Source organism: Panthera pardus, unplaced genomic scaffold (genome assembly GCF_024362965.1).
Source record: "Panthera pardus isolate Hobbes unplaced genomic scaffold, ASM2436296v1 HiC_scaffold_20, whole genome shotgun sequence".
In the NCBI taxonomy this organism is placed as follows: domain Eukaryota; kingdom Metazoa; phylum Chordata; class Mammalia; order Carnivora; family Felidae; genus Panthera; species Panthera pardus.
Window position 1 is genome coordinate 65297582 of NW_026526766.1, and position 16954 is coordinate 65314535.

The 16954-nt window shown below is 37.9% G+C and overlaps 1 long non-coding RNA gene across 1 annotated transcript in view; it reads right to left on the reverse strand.

Annotated features, from left to right (window-relative positions):
• Positions 1-16954, reverse strand: part of LOC128778622 (uncharacterized) — a 257752-nt gene that overhangs the window by 98682 nt on the left and 142116 nt on the right. Inside the window, exon 2 of the long non-coding RNA XR_008424287.1 lies at positions 6457-6575. This is a non-coding gene — a long non-coding RNA (uncharacterized LOC128778622). The remainder of the gene's footprint in view (positions 1-6456; positions 6576-16954) is intronic.

The window sequence follows — 16954 nt, forward strand, 5'->3', positions numbered from 1 at the left end:
TAACATGTTAAATCCATAATCATGCTTTATTGCCTGTATAATCCTGGGTTAACTGCAAAACGAAGTTGATTCATTTTTCACATGTTCACCAAAGTGAAGTCATATTTTTCCCTTAACTAGTAATTAACCTTTATGGCTTTATTAACTACTTTATTAAATTTAAATGAAATGTTTATTGGAAAGAGTTCATGGGAAGTGTAAACCACAATGACAGTGTGGCCCTGGTGATGTCCTGTTTCCTGAAACCTCTCTATTAAAAAGGTTCATATTACAAGTAGTTCATTTTTTATCACAAGGTACCAGTGCTTGTAACTTAATAGGCAGTATAATAAAATAAGCAATGGCTTTTGAGTCAGATAGACCTGGGACCAAATTCATATCTAATTGCCTACTAGCTATATGCTCCTAGTTAACTTACCCAAAATCTCTGAGTCTCAGTTTCCTTATATGTAATATATAGTGAGGATAAACGATATGAATGTAATAGCGGGGAAGATATCAGAGGTACTCAATTTGCAAAAAGTAATTAAAAAATTTTTAATGTGCATTTATTTGAGAGAGAGAGAAACAGAGCATGAGCAGGGGTGGGGCAGAGAGAAAGGGAGACACAGAATCCAAAGCAGTCTCCAGACTCTAAGATGTCAGCACAGAGCCTGATGCAGGACTCGAACCCAAATGAACAGGACATCATGACCTGAGCCAAAGTTGGATGTTTAACTGACTGAGCCACCCAGGCGCCCCTGCTAATTTTTAGCCAAGCTCCTATCTTAGGTTGAAACGGGAAGATTTTGGTGTGGCACTCACATAGGAGAGAGAGAAAGCTGCAAAACAAAGGATGGTGTTTATTCCTAACTTCTTCCTATTTTGCTCAGTCCCAAGAACTGGATATGAACCCTACAGAGAGAGAGTCTCTGGTATGGGCTGTTAATATCTTCTATTAGGAGTTTCCAGAACTGCCACTTAGCCTAAAGAGTTACCTTGCACAAATCAGAAAAAGGTTGCCCTTGGGGCAGAGACAGCTCTGTGGACACAGGACTTGTCAAACTTTTGTGTGAAGAAGATAGACTGGGACTCACTGTCTTGATGAGCAGAGCATGGGTTGGATATCAGCTCCCCTAGCTTATCAGCAGGGCACGCTTTTTCAGACCACAACCCACATATCTGCATGTGTTCCCTGAGCCCCAAACTTTTAACTGGGCATTTGGTTGTCCAGCTGGAGACAAATTTCCCAGCCTCTGCTGTAATAGGAGTAGACACATGAATTAGTTCCAGCTAATGGGATATATGCAGCTGTGATGTCCGTAATATAACCTCCAGTCACTTTCTTAAGCAAAGCTTCTTATTTTGGATACTCTCTTCCTTTTTCCTTTGTCTGGGAAATGACAATGATTGGATGGCCACCTCAGATATAAAGATCAAATTCATGTTTTGAGGATGGCAGAGCTAGTCCATCAACCTGGGGGGAACAAAGCCACCCTCAGCCCTGGGCTCTTCACTTCTAGAATATACATCAGCAGAAATAAGCTTCTATCATGCAGAAGCCACGATGTATTGGGATTGTTTCGTCCTACCAGGGTAGCTTGTACTCTAATATAGGGCTTTTCTTTTTTATTTCTTTTCACTTTTTTATATTAGTTTTATGCATAATAGCAAAAAAACTGGGAATAGCCCAGGTGTCTAATTAAGAACTGACAAAGACACACAACAATGGGATCATGGAATACTCCTAACAATGAAAGAGAACAAACTACTTTCTCTGTTTATGAATCTTATAGACATAAGGTTGGGTGAAAGAAGCCAGACACAAAAGAGAAATACTGTATTTTTTCATGTGTATGAAATTCTAAGCCAGGAAAACCTAATATAAAGTGAAGGAAATCAGACTAGTTGTTATATTGAGGGAGAATTACTGGGAAGGGAATGAAGGAACTTTTGGAGGTGATTCCACTGTTCTATATGTATTTGCCAAAGTTCATTGAACTCTATACTGAAAATGAGTACATTTATTGTATATAAAATATATCTCAATAAAAAAAATTTCTGGAAAAAACTGTTTTCAAACATAATTGTTGACATTTTGATTTCTCACAAATTCTTATTGGTTAGAGAAAAAATTTTGTTAATTCTTTTTTTCCCTGAAATTGAATCTCTGCACCACACATCCTTATCTCTCCAAGCAGGAAGGCCTGGTGGCTACCTTGGTGCCACATGAGGTCAGGAATAACTCTTGCTGGAGCTCAATGAAGAGTTCCAAAGTGTTTAATGAAGAATAACTTTGGAGGTGTGGGGGTGCATTTTAAAATTCAATTCATTTATATATTATTTGTTTAAAAACATGCACCTGTCATTTCTCAGTGCCACTGCCCTCGTCCACCCCTAGGCTACCTGAGATCATCACCTCTGAGACCCCATCACATGGCCTCCCTCTCAGCTACTCACTTCTGGAGAGATGACCATGCAACCATATCTCACTGAACGATAGACTGAGATTTAGCTAGGTGCCCCACAGGTCTCGCTCAGCACCCTCAATTATCACTTCCTCTATGCCAACTTGGGGTTTTAGACCAGAGTTGAAGGAGTTATTTTTGTGAGGGAGTCTGATTTCCAGCGACACAAGTAATGTTGCTTTGTTCCCATGTGAAAAGACATGATGTTGTATGCAGAGGAGCATATGGCAGTGCTTTGGCACGAGTGGCAGTACCCAGGAACGCTCCAACAGAGCAATGATGGAGACTGGGAGGCATGATATAAGGTGGCAGACGCCCAGAACACTCAGCAATGTAGTGGTTCTGCTCAACCAAATTGGCACACAGGAGATCTACCTATTGACCCTCATTACACTTGAGTGAGAGAAATGTGGCAGGTGGCGAAGATCTGCAAGAGTAGATGATAGGAAAGACATATTTTGTGCTATGATTGCTACTCTGACTTCATGTATACTCATGGGCTAATAAGACCTTGAGTTAATCTGGGTCCAACGAGAAAAATAGAAACCACACTGTGTATTTCGAATAGAGGTACTTTGATAGAACATGTTTCCAAAGTGCTTGAAGAGTTGAGAAAGTAAAAGGGAAGAGGAAGTAATACTGAGATTAGAAACTATGGGAAGTTCCTAGGACTGTAAGAACAGAAACGAGGTGGTGTTAATGAAGCCAGGAGAGCATTCACTACTGATGGTGGTGGAGCTGACTACAGCTGAACTTCTCCCAGAGTTCACAGCTTCCTGCTGCTGCAAGGGGTGGGAGAGAGGGGGAGAGGGAGGACAAAGAGGAGAAGGAGAAGAAAGGAGGGGGACCTTAAGAAGTTAAAATTCGGTGTTAGAACTACATATTAATTTCATAAATATTCATTTTATTCATATTACTGTGGCAGAATTGCGGGTGAGAGAAAGGAGGCAGGGGAAACCAGCAGATTGGAGGTGCACTATCTACACAGTCTCTAGAACAATGCTGGGCAGACAGTAAGACTCCAATTTGTATATGGGGTTCTGGAAATTGAATATACACTTTTCTGTTTCTTTAGCTTCTAATATTATCTCCTATCTCCCTCTTCAATACACAAGTGTAAGTTCATGCCTTACATGAACAATTTTTTTTGAGCAGCTAATATCATTGTGTACCTGAAATACACTCCCTTTGCTTCACATTTTGTAAATTTTTCATAGCATGAAGAAGTTTATTTCATTGCAAATGATGAAACACTGAATTAAACATAAGCTTGAATGCTGAAGGAAGAATAGAAGCTTGTCAAAATTTTGCCTGCTCTTGGTTAAATTTAAATAAGATTTGCTGGCTTTCAGAGATGGACACTTAAGGTTTATCAGCAAATCATTTTAACAGATAAGTGATGTATATATTCAAAGAAATAGTTTTAAGTGTACTAATATTTTTGTTGGGACACTGATACCTATTTCCTGCCTTTTTCAAATCCTTCAGTTTGTTTCTAAGTAGTCATTCTATTTCAGGTTTTCATGCCCGAGGTGCACAAATTTTACCTCTACTCTTAGCAGCAACCCATATCCCCAACCCCTAACTGTACAGATGACTAAGGAATCTTGTGTATTGGGATTGCAATGACTATTTAACTTGTGTCAGATTAGGCCCACAAGATCCAGTGACCCTATTACTGTCTCCTCATTCAAATGATGGAGCTTCATTTGTCACATCAATTCAAAGTGATGCCTCTTTACACCTGACTGGTTTTCCTTGGGTCAATATTACTGACAAATGACTATCTCCTTCAATACCAACTGGTGATAACTCTTCGTGTGCCTTATACTTGCAAAAGATTAATTTAAACTTCCAGTGCACTTGCAAACCAAGAGAAATCATGCCAAGGAATATTTCTAAGTTTCTTGAGGGCCCAGTACTGTGCTACACAGAAAACATACAAACTGTGTAAAATAACAGCTCCATTCTTTGAAAGCCTGGAAATGAGCTAAATTACATACATTATTTCAGATAGTCGTCTCAATCATGCTGAAAGGTATTTTCATGCCTATTTCATAATTTGGCAGTAGAGCTGAGATTTAGACTTATTCCTTCCTGTCTGATCTCAGTACCTTTGCTGCTAGCACCTGGCATAATCTTAGACAGCCTGCCTACCTTTTAGGGTTGGCCATATCTTTTCAGGGACAAAAGGAAGACCCACGTGGTTATCTTATTGATAATACATTTCTTATCCACCTCTCTATGCCCATACACAAGTTTTACTGGGCATATCTTGTCTAAGCAAATACACAATCAGCAAAGCAATCAACCTCTACCTGCTTAGATGCGTCTGCCATTTCTAGTGTTTTCCATGTCTCTCTAACCTCACCTCATGGCTTTTTCCTTATATATGCATTGCATGCCCTCTAGACCCTTACCCTGCAATAGTCCCTTGACACCAGATCAGCCTTCCCTGGGAGAGGGATCAGCCAGTTAGGCTACAAGTACACTTGACCACTTCTCTGTCTCAGATTGGTGTCTCTGGGACCCGTCTTCCCTTACTCCACTAACGCCATGGTTCTCAGCTTTCCTTCCTTCCTTGTTCTTTTTTTTTTCTGTTATGCTGCTGTGAACTGCCTTACCCTATGAAGTGAGATCTAGTCTCCCAAGCTCCCCTCTTCTCATGCTACTCACAAAAGTAAACCACCAGGACTTTTATGTGTGTATTTTAGAGTTTTTCATCATTATGAAAACACATACAGACAAAGATAAAAATAAACAAGGGGGAACTACAGAAGTTTTAAAAGCCTATTATTTTCCTGATTCAGTTGGAAAGCATTCACCTTAAAATCTCTGTGCTCCACCCTGACTAAATAGCTGATGACCAGCCACTGTCAACATGAGACTGTCAAAGGCCTTACATACTATGTTCCCCAAAGGCATGTCTGATGCCATCTCCTTGGACTCTCACTTGCTTATCTCATGCTCCAGCAACAGGGCACTGTGGTTCACACCCCTTTACACCTACCTCCTCTGCACCTGTTATTGCCACTGCCAGGAAGGACTTCCCTACCCAGCTCGCATGAAATGTCATTTTCCTTCAAAAATCAACTCCTATTTCATTTCTCCTTGAAACATTCCCTGATTCCCTCAGGCTTCATAAATGGCTCTTTCCATTGTGCTCTGCCTGACAGTACTTCATGTCTGACTCTTTTACAAGCCCCTGTCTCATTACATTATAATCATGTTTATGTGCCTGTGTCTCCTGCTTGAATGAGATGTTCTTAATGTCAGGGACCATGTTTTGTTTACCCCTGTATCCCCTTGGAACTTCCAGCAAGTACCTAAATCTTAGAAAGTACCCCCCAAATTTGTTGAATACATGAATAAATAAATGCATGGATAAATGAATATGCTTGAGATGAGGGCAAGTGATTGTCACAACCATGTCACATATCCCAAGGCCAGGAAGGTGAATGACAGTTATAAAAACTCTCATGTTTATAATGTCCCTATGCACATCATATTGCTACAGGAGCCTGGCATTTTATACCACTTTTTTTTTTTACCTGAGGATGTAGAAGAATTGTTCTTCCCTATCAGGGAGAGGCAGTGTGTCAATCTGATGTGTGTTCTGTAGCAGAGCAATACCCTCTACGAAGTGATTGCCTGTCAGCTGATGACACATTATGGCAGGTGTCACCACAAGCCAGCCCTATATGGCACATAGGAGAGTTAATGAAGGAGTGGAGAGGACTTCTCAAATGATTCAGACAGCATGGCTGGCAGTTGGGGGATGGGAAGAAGAAGCAGCTTCCCTCTGATGCACGTGAAAAGAGCTCCACCTCCAGCCTTGGAAGGGGACAAAGTTACGAGAAAAGTGTGCTGGCTGTACTTTCTTGGGCAGCTACAGGCTCTTCTATATGGTGCTTGTCCTCTTTTCCCCCATATTCTGAAACAAGCAGCCACGGTATTCCTAGAGATGATCTTAGTATAAGGACCATCAAAGACAGGTGACTGTCCTTACCTGTTTTAGAGAAGATGTGGGACGTGAAGGAAAGATGGAGACTAATCCTTTGAGGTATATTTGTCTAAGAGAGGACTCTCTCTTCTTCTGCTTCTGTATCTTCAGATGATATCTCATACCTGGAAAAAAAGTTGTTTAATTATCAAAATTGAACATTTAAACCTATATGTGGTATTGTGGCAGAATAAGATATAAGCCTTACTCTCAAGGAGATTATAGTCAATGGAGAAACACACAAGTTAATCAGTGATCACACTGTGGTAAGTGTGATTTATTAAAAATAACAAGGCACAATAAGAAATCCTAAATTACAAGGATTTCTAAGTCATATTCTGTGGTTAAGGCAAAGCATCTAGGGGGAGTCAGGACCTGAGCTGAGTATTAAAAACCATCAATACTTAGATAGGTTGAAAAGAGTAAAAGAAGCTTTCAGTTCAAGTGAATGAGTTATCTGAAGACATGGGAAACATGATACCTCCTTTGGGAATTATTACTTGACATGACTGGCACAAGGCTGGGAAGTAGAGAATGGGAAATGATGCAAGAGAGTTCAGACAAAATTGTGATGGGTTTTGTGAGTAATGTTGAGAATCGTGGACTTTAAGACCTTAGGAGAATGGCTGAGGGCCACAGCCCAACTGTACAGCTCAATTAAAGGGAGTGTGGCCATAAAGAATAACTGAGTGAATGGAGATGCTTGTCTCCAAGTTGATTCTCAACATGGAATTCAAAGGGGTGACTTTCCTGGCAATTCTCATATGGGAAATCAGCAGCTTATGTACCATGAGACCAAGTGCCCCAGCTGACCAGATACTAACACAGTGATGTTGGACAGATTATAATTGATTTCCAACCCTTTTAATCAAATCAGTACACTTTCATGAGGATTACAACTGACTTCCAACCCTTACAATCAAGTCAATTTGCTTCCATGAGCCTCCATTTTTTTTTTTAACTTGAAAAGTAGGTATGGCAACTATTTATCCCACAACTTTTGGGGAGTATTAAGTAAAATACCACTAGAAAAGCGGAAGGTGTCTAACATAACATCTGACACATACTTGATGCTCAACAAATTGTTAAACTTAAATTGTAACATATATATTAGAACTCTACACCAACACTCCCCAATAGAACATTCTGTGATGATGGAAATATTTTATATCTGTGCCCTCTAATGCTAGAAGCACTTGTAATATGTGGCTATTAAGCACTTGAAATCTGGCTAGTGCAATTGCAGTAAAAAATTATTAATTTTGTTTTATTTTAATTAATTTAAATTTAAGTAGCCACATGTGGCAAATGGCTAGCATTTTGAACATCACAGCTTTATTTCCATAAATTTTTCACATAATTAAAATGTTTTGTGCAAACATACAAAAAAAAATAAGGTTGGCAATTTCCAATTTTCATAACACCCTAAAGATAATATATAGTAATTAGTATTCTACTCTATTTGCCACTCTGCATTTTGAAATCTCTTGAATAGAAATAAAATATTTTTTCATGGCAATAATTTTGATTTGACAACATGCTTAGACACATGTTATAAAGTAGATGAATGACATAATTGATTTCAAAAAATACATAACAGCATATATAATGTGATCCCATTTATTTTGGAAAGATATACATCAAAATTTTAACAATCTATTACAGAAATGTAAGATTATATGTGATTTGTGTTATCTCTTCTCTGAATGCATTATATTTTTTGAATCTTTTTAAATGAACAGGTGTTAATTTGATAATTTTAACTGTTTTGCTTGTGTTATGAAAATAAAAATGCATTCACCAAAAAGATTCTGGAAAATAAGAACAAGCCCCAATCCACAGGAACACCACCTCCATTTATGTCTCCATTCAAGGCATTTATTTTGTCTTTCTATCATGAATAGAGGATCACTCCATCCTGACATAAAGTTAGGGAGAAAGGAGTTAAAGCAACTAGCCTGAGATCCATTCACTCCCTTTGCCAAGAGTGTGCTACTGGGTAAAATTTAAGAGTGAAGGAAACCCAGTCTAATCTTCTTGTCAGTGTGATAATTAGACCTCTTGTAAATGATAAAATGATATTTTCTAGTGAGAGTCCTTTACTATTGAATGTTTTTAACAGGATGTGTCGGGTCATGTACTGCTTAAAGAAATTAAGCTCATAAGCTTAAAGAAATTAAGCTTAAATCACTCATTAAGATCTGTGATTTTAGAATGTATGATTCCTGCAAAATGGTGAAACACTGAAAGGAAACCCTTGACTAATTAGTCAAGAAAGTGGCTTTTTCCCAACATCACTCATCAGCAAAAGTTAATTGAACTTCCAGGCTCTGTCCATTGTTCTGGTTATTCAGAAGTCAAGACACAATTGCTGTCCTCAGAATGCTCATACTCTAAAAGGACTCAAATAAATAATACAGTGTAGTCAGTGCTAAGATATAAACCAGGGTGCTATGTTAGTACATATAAGAGGAGAACACCTAGCCTGAAAGAATTATGGAAAGTTTCCTTGAAGAGGTGGTATCATAGAGGGAATATTGAGGTTAGCTTGGAAAATGGTCATTGAGTGTTCTGGTGGTTCTAAAAAGATTGATAGCAGAAAGGCATAAATATATGACAAAGCATGCCATATGGAGAAACTAAAAGTAGGCCAGGATGCTTATGGTCTTGTTCATTAGGAGAAGGATATCAATGATGGGCAATGATCAGGAAAAGTAGAAAGGTACATATTGTACTTTCAATGTTACTTAAGGAATTTACCAACTATACTAAAACAAAGGGGAGCACTTTAAGCAAGATTGTGACACAATCACATTAGTATTTTAGAATGATTATTCTAGAAGTAGTGTGGAAAATGGATTAGGAAGAAATAAGGCCAGAGGTTAGAAGCGTTTGTCAATGATCAAGGAATGAGATATGAATCTGAAATAGGCAGATGTTGTGCAAGTGGAGGGATGAAAGTTATTTGAAAGCCATTTAGGAGAATCAATCTATAAAATTAGATTAAATGTAGAAAGTAAGAGGGAAGGGAAGTGAACGTAGGAAGTAAAAGAGGAAGTGAAGAGGGCAACCAGGTGGATGGATTTACCAAAGATATGACACAATTAAAAAAAATAATTTAAGGGAAAAAGATGAGTTAATTCAGTTTAGTTTTGGGCTATAGATATTTAATAAGTATAAATTGGGCTATAGATATTTAATAAGTATAAAGATCTGGAGTATAAAGATCTAAGCTAAAGGTATAATCTGGAGGTTAAAACTTGAAGGTGAAAGTTGAATTCTATGGAAGGGTTAAACATTGATCCCATAGGGAAAGAGGGCAAAGTAAATTAAGGCTGGGTCCAAGAACCAATACTCAGGAAACACAAGAAAGAGGGGCAGATGAAAAGGACCCTCCACAGGAGACTAGGAAGAAGCAGCCAGAGAGGTAAAACACAAATGGAGCATTAAAACAGACATCAAGGGAGGAGGAAAAGGAATGATCTTCAGTGTCAAATACTCCTGAGTTGTCAAGTTAAAAAAATGTCCATTTTTTTTTAAATTTTTTTTTTAACATTTATTTATTTTTGAGACAGAGAGAGACAGAGCATGAAGAGGGGAGGGTCACAGAGAGAGGGAGACACAGAATCTGAAACAGGCTCCAGGCTCTGCGCTGTCAGCTCAGAGCCCGACCCGGGGCTCGAACCCACGGACCATGAGATCATGACCTGAGCTGAAGTCGGATGCTTAACCGACCGAGCCACCCAGGCGCCCCTGTCCATTGTTTTTAAAATCAAGGAAATCATTGACAACTTTGACAAGAGCAGGTTAATCAATAATAGCAAGTGAAATCTGGAAGTTTTATTGGAAAATATCTCAAGGAGAGAAGAGTAGGTTTCCTATTACAGTCTCCTGATTCCTATCAGAGTAATTAGGATTTTCTCTCCTGCTCAAAGGGTGTGAGACAGTGTCAAGAAGGTGATAGGTTCTCATTAATCTTTGTTTTCTTATCTTTTGGGAAACAGAATTCTAACTCCATGGTTTTTGGTCTCAGATTTACCATAAGAAGAGCTGAGTTCAAATCTTGGTCCTAACATTTTTAGCTTTGTCACCTTGAGTGAGTCTCTTAGTTATTTGTTACTTCAAGGAAGGTAGTTGGACCAGCTACAAAGCATCACCTGGTAGCTTCACAGAAATACATACACCCAGGGCTGCCTGAGTGGCTCAGTCGGTTAAGTGTCTTGAGTCTTGATTTTGGCTCAGGTCGTGATCTCACAGTTCATGGGATCTACCCTGTCAGTGAGCTCTGCACTAACAGTGTGGAGCCTGGTTGGGATTCTCTCTCTCTCTCTCTCTCTCTCTCTCTCTCTCTGCCTCTCTCCCACTTGCATTCTCTCTCTCTTAAAATAAATAAATAAAAATTAGAAAAAAAATACATACACCCATGCCACAAGAGCCTGCTGGATCAGAATCTGCATTTTAACAAGATTTTCTGATTCTCATACACATAAAGTTTGGAAAGCATTGAGTTCACTCAATGAACACCAATTTTTCCAACTAATAAAGGGGATATAAAACTGACCCCATAGATTTTTGTAAAGACCAGTTCATAAAGTGAAAATAATACCAATCTGTACTATCCCTTGAGCCTACTGCTCAATGTTATAGAAAAGAAAAAGAAAAAAAAAAACACAAATACTACTTGCACCATTTATTTCTTAAATCTTGAATTTTTACAAGGTAAAACTGTTTAAATAAGTAGACCATGCACTATTTCTGCTTTGGGGTGAAGTCTATCAACATTACCCCAAGTGATTGGAATCGATTCTGTCTATCTGTGAGGAGATATTAGGCCATTTGAGGTAGTCTAAGGTGAAATCTTTTGTATGCATAACTAAACCTATGAAAATTGCTATAACAACAATTACTCATTAGGTCCCTTGCTGCCTTGTGACTGATATATCTGAGTACACACACCCCCACACCCATACACCCTTATGTGGGTGCCCACCCACTCTTCTGGGTTAGAGTTCATTATTCACCCACTTAACAAATCTTACTTACTGAGCAACAATCTGTTCCTGGCATTGTGCTTGGCTGAAGTACACAGTGTGACCACTTGATATCCTCAATACTGTGGGGATCCTACCATCTTATTTTCCCCCAGAAGTTGGCTCTACTCCTGCCTCCAGCATCCTAGCCACTCAATTTTAGTTTATTATTTAGTACTGTCCTGACTTTTGTTCCTACACTTTGAAATGACAATGAGGGTTGTCTTATTGCTGATACTTGTAGCAAACTTCAATGCTGAGTATTAATTCTGCCTCCTATAGACTTAATCTTACAAGTGATCAAACACTTCCAAATTCAATACAGTATTCATTCATTTGTTCAACAAATATTTGTTGAACACACTATTTGTTAATCATTGTTTTAGAAGCATGGCCAAGACTCTGATATGCCAAACTCAGAAATAACTAATATGATAATTTCTAGTTAACAACCTCACCATTATGGTTTTATTAACGATAAGTTCTCTGAAGAGTGCTACACCTAAGGTTACCCTAATCACAACAGCATGAATAATGTTTTACTCAGTAATTTAATGAGGACTCTTTATTTGAAGCGTTTGTAGCTTTCCAAGAATTCTATTTTATGTATATCTGTATTTCCAACTTCTTACCATTTTTCCTTTTCTATTTTTCTATCTCAAGATGGTATCCCACTGAGGTAGAGCTAAATTTTCATCTGTCCTTTGATCTAAAAGTGTAAGGTTACCCAAGATTTAAATAATTGGCACTATATATCTCTGTGTAATATAACAATCCAAAAGCTCTATATGCCCTTGTTCTCGTTCATGGTTGTAATATTCTAAGAAGAGGCTAATTTATTCAGGTTCAAATATCAATTCTCTATCTTATTATTAATATTGTTTTATGAAAATTCTTCTAGTAGGAGAGAGTTTTGACTCAACTGAGGTATCATGGAAGACAAAGACAGAAACCTGAAAGATGCAGAGTAACATGATGATCACAAGCTTAGAGAAAGAGGGGAAAAGTGAGCTGAGAAAATAGTGACAGAAATGCATTGGAAAGAGAAAGGAAGTAGCTTCTGCTTACTGCTCAGAAAATCCAAAGAAGGGCAGATAATTTGAGCAAATGAAATAGAAAATATAACAAAGCTTTTTACTATTAGAACTGGATTCTATTAAAAAACTTCAATATGTCAAGTGGCTTATTTTTTCTTCCAAATATAATGTCATATAATTAGTAGAAAGATGTTAAGAAAATATTCCACAATGTTATCTATGTAACTAACCCAGGAAGATGGGATTGCTGGGTAATTTTGCTTTCCTCCTTATAATTTTCTGTATTATACTCAGTGTGCATGTTTTGTTCTAATAATAAAAGAAATCAATACTCATTTTAAAATGAAATTCTCCCCTTTCAAAATAATCACTGTCCCATCTTGAGTAGTCTGAGTTCATTGCAACAGGCACATTTTATAGTTTCAAGTGAGCTTGCAACTGGGATCACGTCTTCCATTCTGATTTCTCTCCTGAAGAAGAAGTGGGGATATTTGCAACGGAAAATTTATTTGTAAGCCATATTCCCAAAGGCCGAGTACCTTGTAGTTCTCCTTATTTATTTATTTTAAGAACAAGAGAGAGAGCAGGGGAGAGGCAGAGAGAGAGAGAGAGAGAGAGAGAGAGAGAGAGAGAGAGAGAAAGAGAGATGGAAAGTATCCCAAACAGGCTCCATGCCATCAGTGCAGAGCCTGATGTGGGGCTTGATCCCATGAACTGGGAGATTGTGACCTGTGCCAAATCAAGAGTCCAACACTCAATTGACTGAGCCATCCAGGTGCTCCATCTCCTCCCCTTTTTAACAGCAAAATAATATAGCCAATTCTCCACAGCACATTTTTAGTAAAGTTTAACTGACTTCCTATCCACCACAACCCCATTCCTAGTGAGCAGAAAAATATGTAAATAGATAAAAGTAGCAATGATATAAATCCAACATCCCCATCACTTTGCAGCCAGGAAAATAGCAAATGGTAGAGCTGAGGCAGTGTTTCAAGTGCACAAGTCAAGAACAAGTGTCTCAGTGAGTAGAACAGCAAGTGGAGCCCAGGAGGTAACAAAATTAGACCTCTGAATCCCTTCATGTTGAGATAAGCTTATGAAAACATCTGAAGGAAGGCACATTAACCTAGGTTAGCTGCCTCCCAGGACCCCTTGAAGGATCCTACTCATTCTTCAGCAACATGATCAAGGGAACCTCTTTACAACCTTTACTGGCTACACAATTACCCTCGGTCCTGTTTTCCATGATACATATAGAGTAATAATTTCTTTTTATAGTTACCTGGCAATTATATTATTTGTTATACATATATACACTATACATATATATGTATATATATATATATATACATATATACACTATACATATATATGTGTGTATATATATATATATGTGGGTACATATAACTGTAAAAATTATAGTATATTTATATTATAATAATATATTATTATTATACTGTTTTCAGCTATGTTCCCTACTAGACCATGAATTCTATGAGGGCAACAGTTACATCTCCAGCATTTAGTTTAGGGTCTGGAATAGATACCTCTCTTCATATTTTTGAATTAATGGATAATTGGTTAAAATTAAAGAAGTCAAGAGAAGTGGAACTTCCTATTATTATGGGTGCTGTGACTTGATAAAATTAATTTCTGTGCTTTTGTGTGTGCTGTGGGAGACTTATCTGAGATTTTTTTTTATCATTCACCTACAATAGAAAAGAACTTCTGACTGAAAGTTTGCATCCAGCCTTACATTCTAGGTCTTTCCCAGATAAGTCTCCAGGTTACAGTTTCTTTATTTGTAAAGTGAGGGGGAGTTCTCTAAATTACCTCCTTTATTTTAGTATTTAGGATATTTTCACTATGTTATCAAATTTGTTAGTAATACTGTTAATAGTCTCTTACATTTTAATTCAGTTCCATTTATTCCTATCATGTACTAGCACTTTTCTGAGTTACATAGCTTCTGATATGTGATTTGAAAGCATAGTTTAACATACATGTAAGATAGCTCATATTCTAATGGTGAAGGTACATTTATATGATTTTGACATCATATCTTTATTCTTGAATTTGACCTAGAAAATTTAGACAGTAGTAATCATTTCTTTATGCTACCATTTCCCTATCCAGCTGTGAAGTCCCTATATACAGAAAAATACATTTCCTGTCTCTCTGGCCTCAGGGACCAGCACAGGGCCTGCCACATAATGATAATCAATACACATTTATTTAATTGAGCCATTTCTGGCTCCTAGTGTTTCAGGTCTGCAGGCTACTGCTTATTTAACATGTTATTGCATTTAACTGATAGATTTCAACCCCTCTAAATATGGCTCTGGAGTCTTCACTTTTAACTACAAGACTAGCCTTCCTCAAGATCCCTCCCATTTTAGGAAAGATAAGTAAAAGACATTAAAACATAATCTTGTTAAACTATACACCAAGACTCTTTAGAACACACTTTCTCATGTGAGATGTCTTTGTATTTTGAGGGAAATACCCATTTCATGCTGATGTTGATAAGCCATTGTTACTGATGTCTGTATCCCCAACCTTATCTATTATGTTACGTCCTATGGACCCTCCACAAGTCACTCAGTCTGTGAGGCCCCTGATTTATAGCCTTACGATATCAAATTTTAGCATACTACCAATAACAAAACCATAACAGCCCAGCTACTGCCATCTTCACATAGTAAGACTCTCAGAACATAGAAATAAAGACTGATCTCTAATAATTTCCTCCTGCGATGGCCTACTCAGGACTATCCCATACAGTCTGCTCTGTCTTGGACTCCAGCCACAACAGCCCATAAGAATTCTGATTTCAAGTTTGAGGTGCTACGTAAATTTACTCTCCTTCCAAAATCCTATTAAAATTGTTAGTAGAGAACAACCTATATATAGCCCCAATCTGAAAATGAAGACATCAGCAAACACATATACTGAGGCATTTTTTTATAATATGAAAAGCAGTATGAATTCTTTTGTTTGATAAATCAGAACCAAGAAAGCATAGTCTAGAACACAAAGAAAACCTGTGGTTGCAGAGGAAACTGTGAACCCAGAATTCAACTGGGTCATGATGGAGAAGTCCAAGTAATTAAAGAACTGTTGCCAGACATCCAGGTGACTTTTCTTACATCACCCACCTCTAACACACACACACACACACACACACACACACACACACACACACACACACACTGAATCAGCATGCAGTTATGATCTTCCTTCTCAAACAAAGGTGTTCCTGCCCTAGAGTTAAAACCTTCTTTAAAAGGTGTCCTGCCTGTGCTCTCCCATTCACACAGATTAGGACAGGTTGACAAACCCTTTCCATGGACAAAGAGCTCAACTAATCACCCCCACAAATCTCACCTGGGAACATTTGCATTTGCAGTTCCCTCTGCTGGGCTATGTTCTTTACCTAATATTCACATGGCTTTCTTCTTTCTCCTTTTAGGCCTCTGTGCTAAATGCCATCTTAAAGCCTTTCGTGACCAACCTGTAAAATAGCAACATACCTTTTTCCATCCACAGCATTCTCTATCCCCCTTACTCTGCTTTATTTTCCCTGCCTGGTATATTATTTTTATTTATTTGTTTACCCTGGTAGCTTCCCTTAATGGAATATGAGTTCAGGGACTTGGTTTTGTTCACTGCTGATTTCCCAATATTTATGAAAGTATCTGGCATTTAGTAGGCATTCAACAAATATTTATTGAATGTATGAATGAATGAATTCAAGAATATGACAAGAAAACCCAAGATGTCAGCTATTGAGCAGGTAAAGAAAGCAGAGGCTGAAATGAGTGTAGGAATTCACAGGATCTTCATGAAAAGTGGAGTCCATTAAACATATAACATTAAAACAAACAAACAAACAAACAAAAATATATCATTAAAAAATCAGCTGGAAGCTCTTAACAGTTTGAAGGCATATGGTTCTTGTGCCCAGCAGGTAAAGCAAAAGCATTTAGAATCTCCAGAAATAACAAAGGGATACATGCAAGAACATCAAAGCCCAAATATGAACCAACACAAAATGTATCATGACACTGAGCAAGAAAGAGAATGAAATGATTTGATTTTCATGGTTAGAATATTCAGCCTCCTGTAGCACAGATTTAATGTCACTAAATTGCCAACTCTCTTATTTTCTGCTATGTGACCCAGACCTCCAGACCAAAGAGGACTTTCTAAGTAAGAGATGAGCAGATTGTTTCATTCCCAGGCCAAACTGTAGAGTCCCCAGTGGAGGCATCTCTGTCTTTCCTTTGTCTATAGCTTTTTTAAGAACTGCACTGCCAGTACATAGTCAACTAGTCACATGTGGCTTTTCACGAAAATGGAATTAAAATTAAAGTTAAATATTTCTTTCCTAGTTGCTTCGTAGCCACCTGTGGCTAGTGACTACTGTTGAATGAA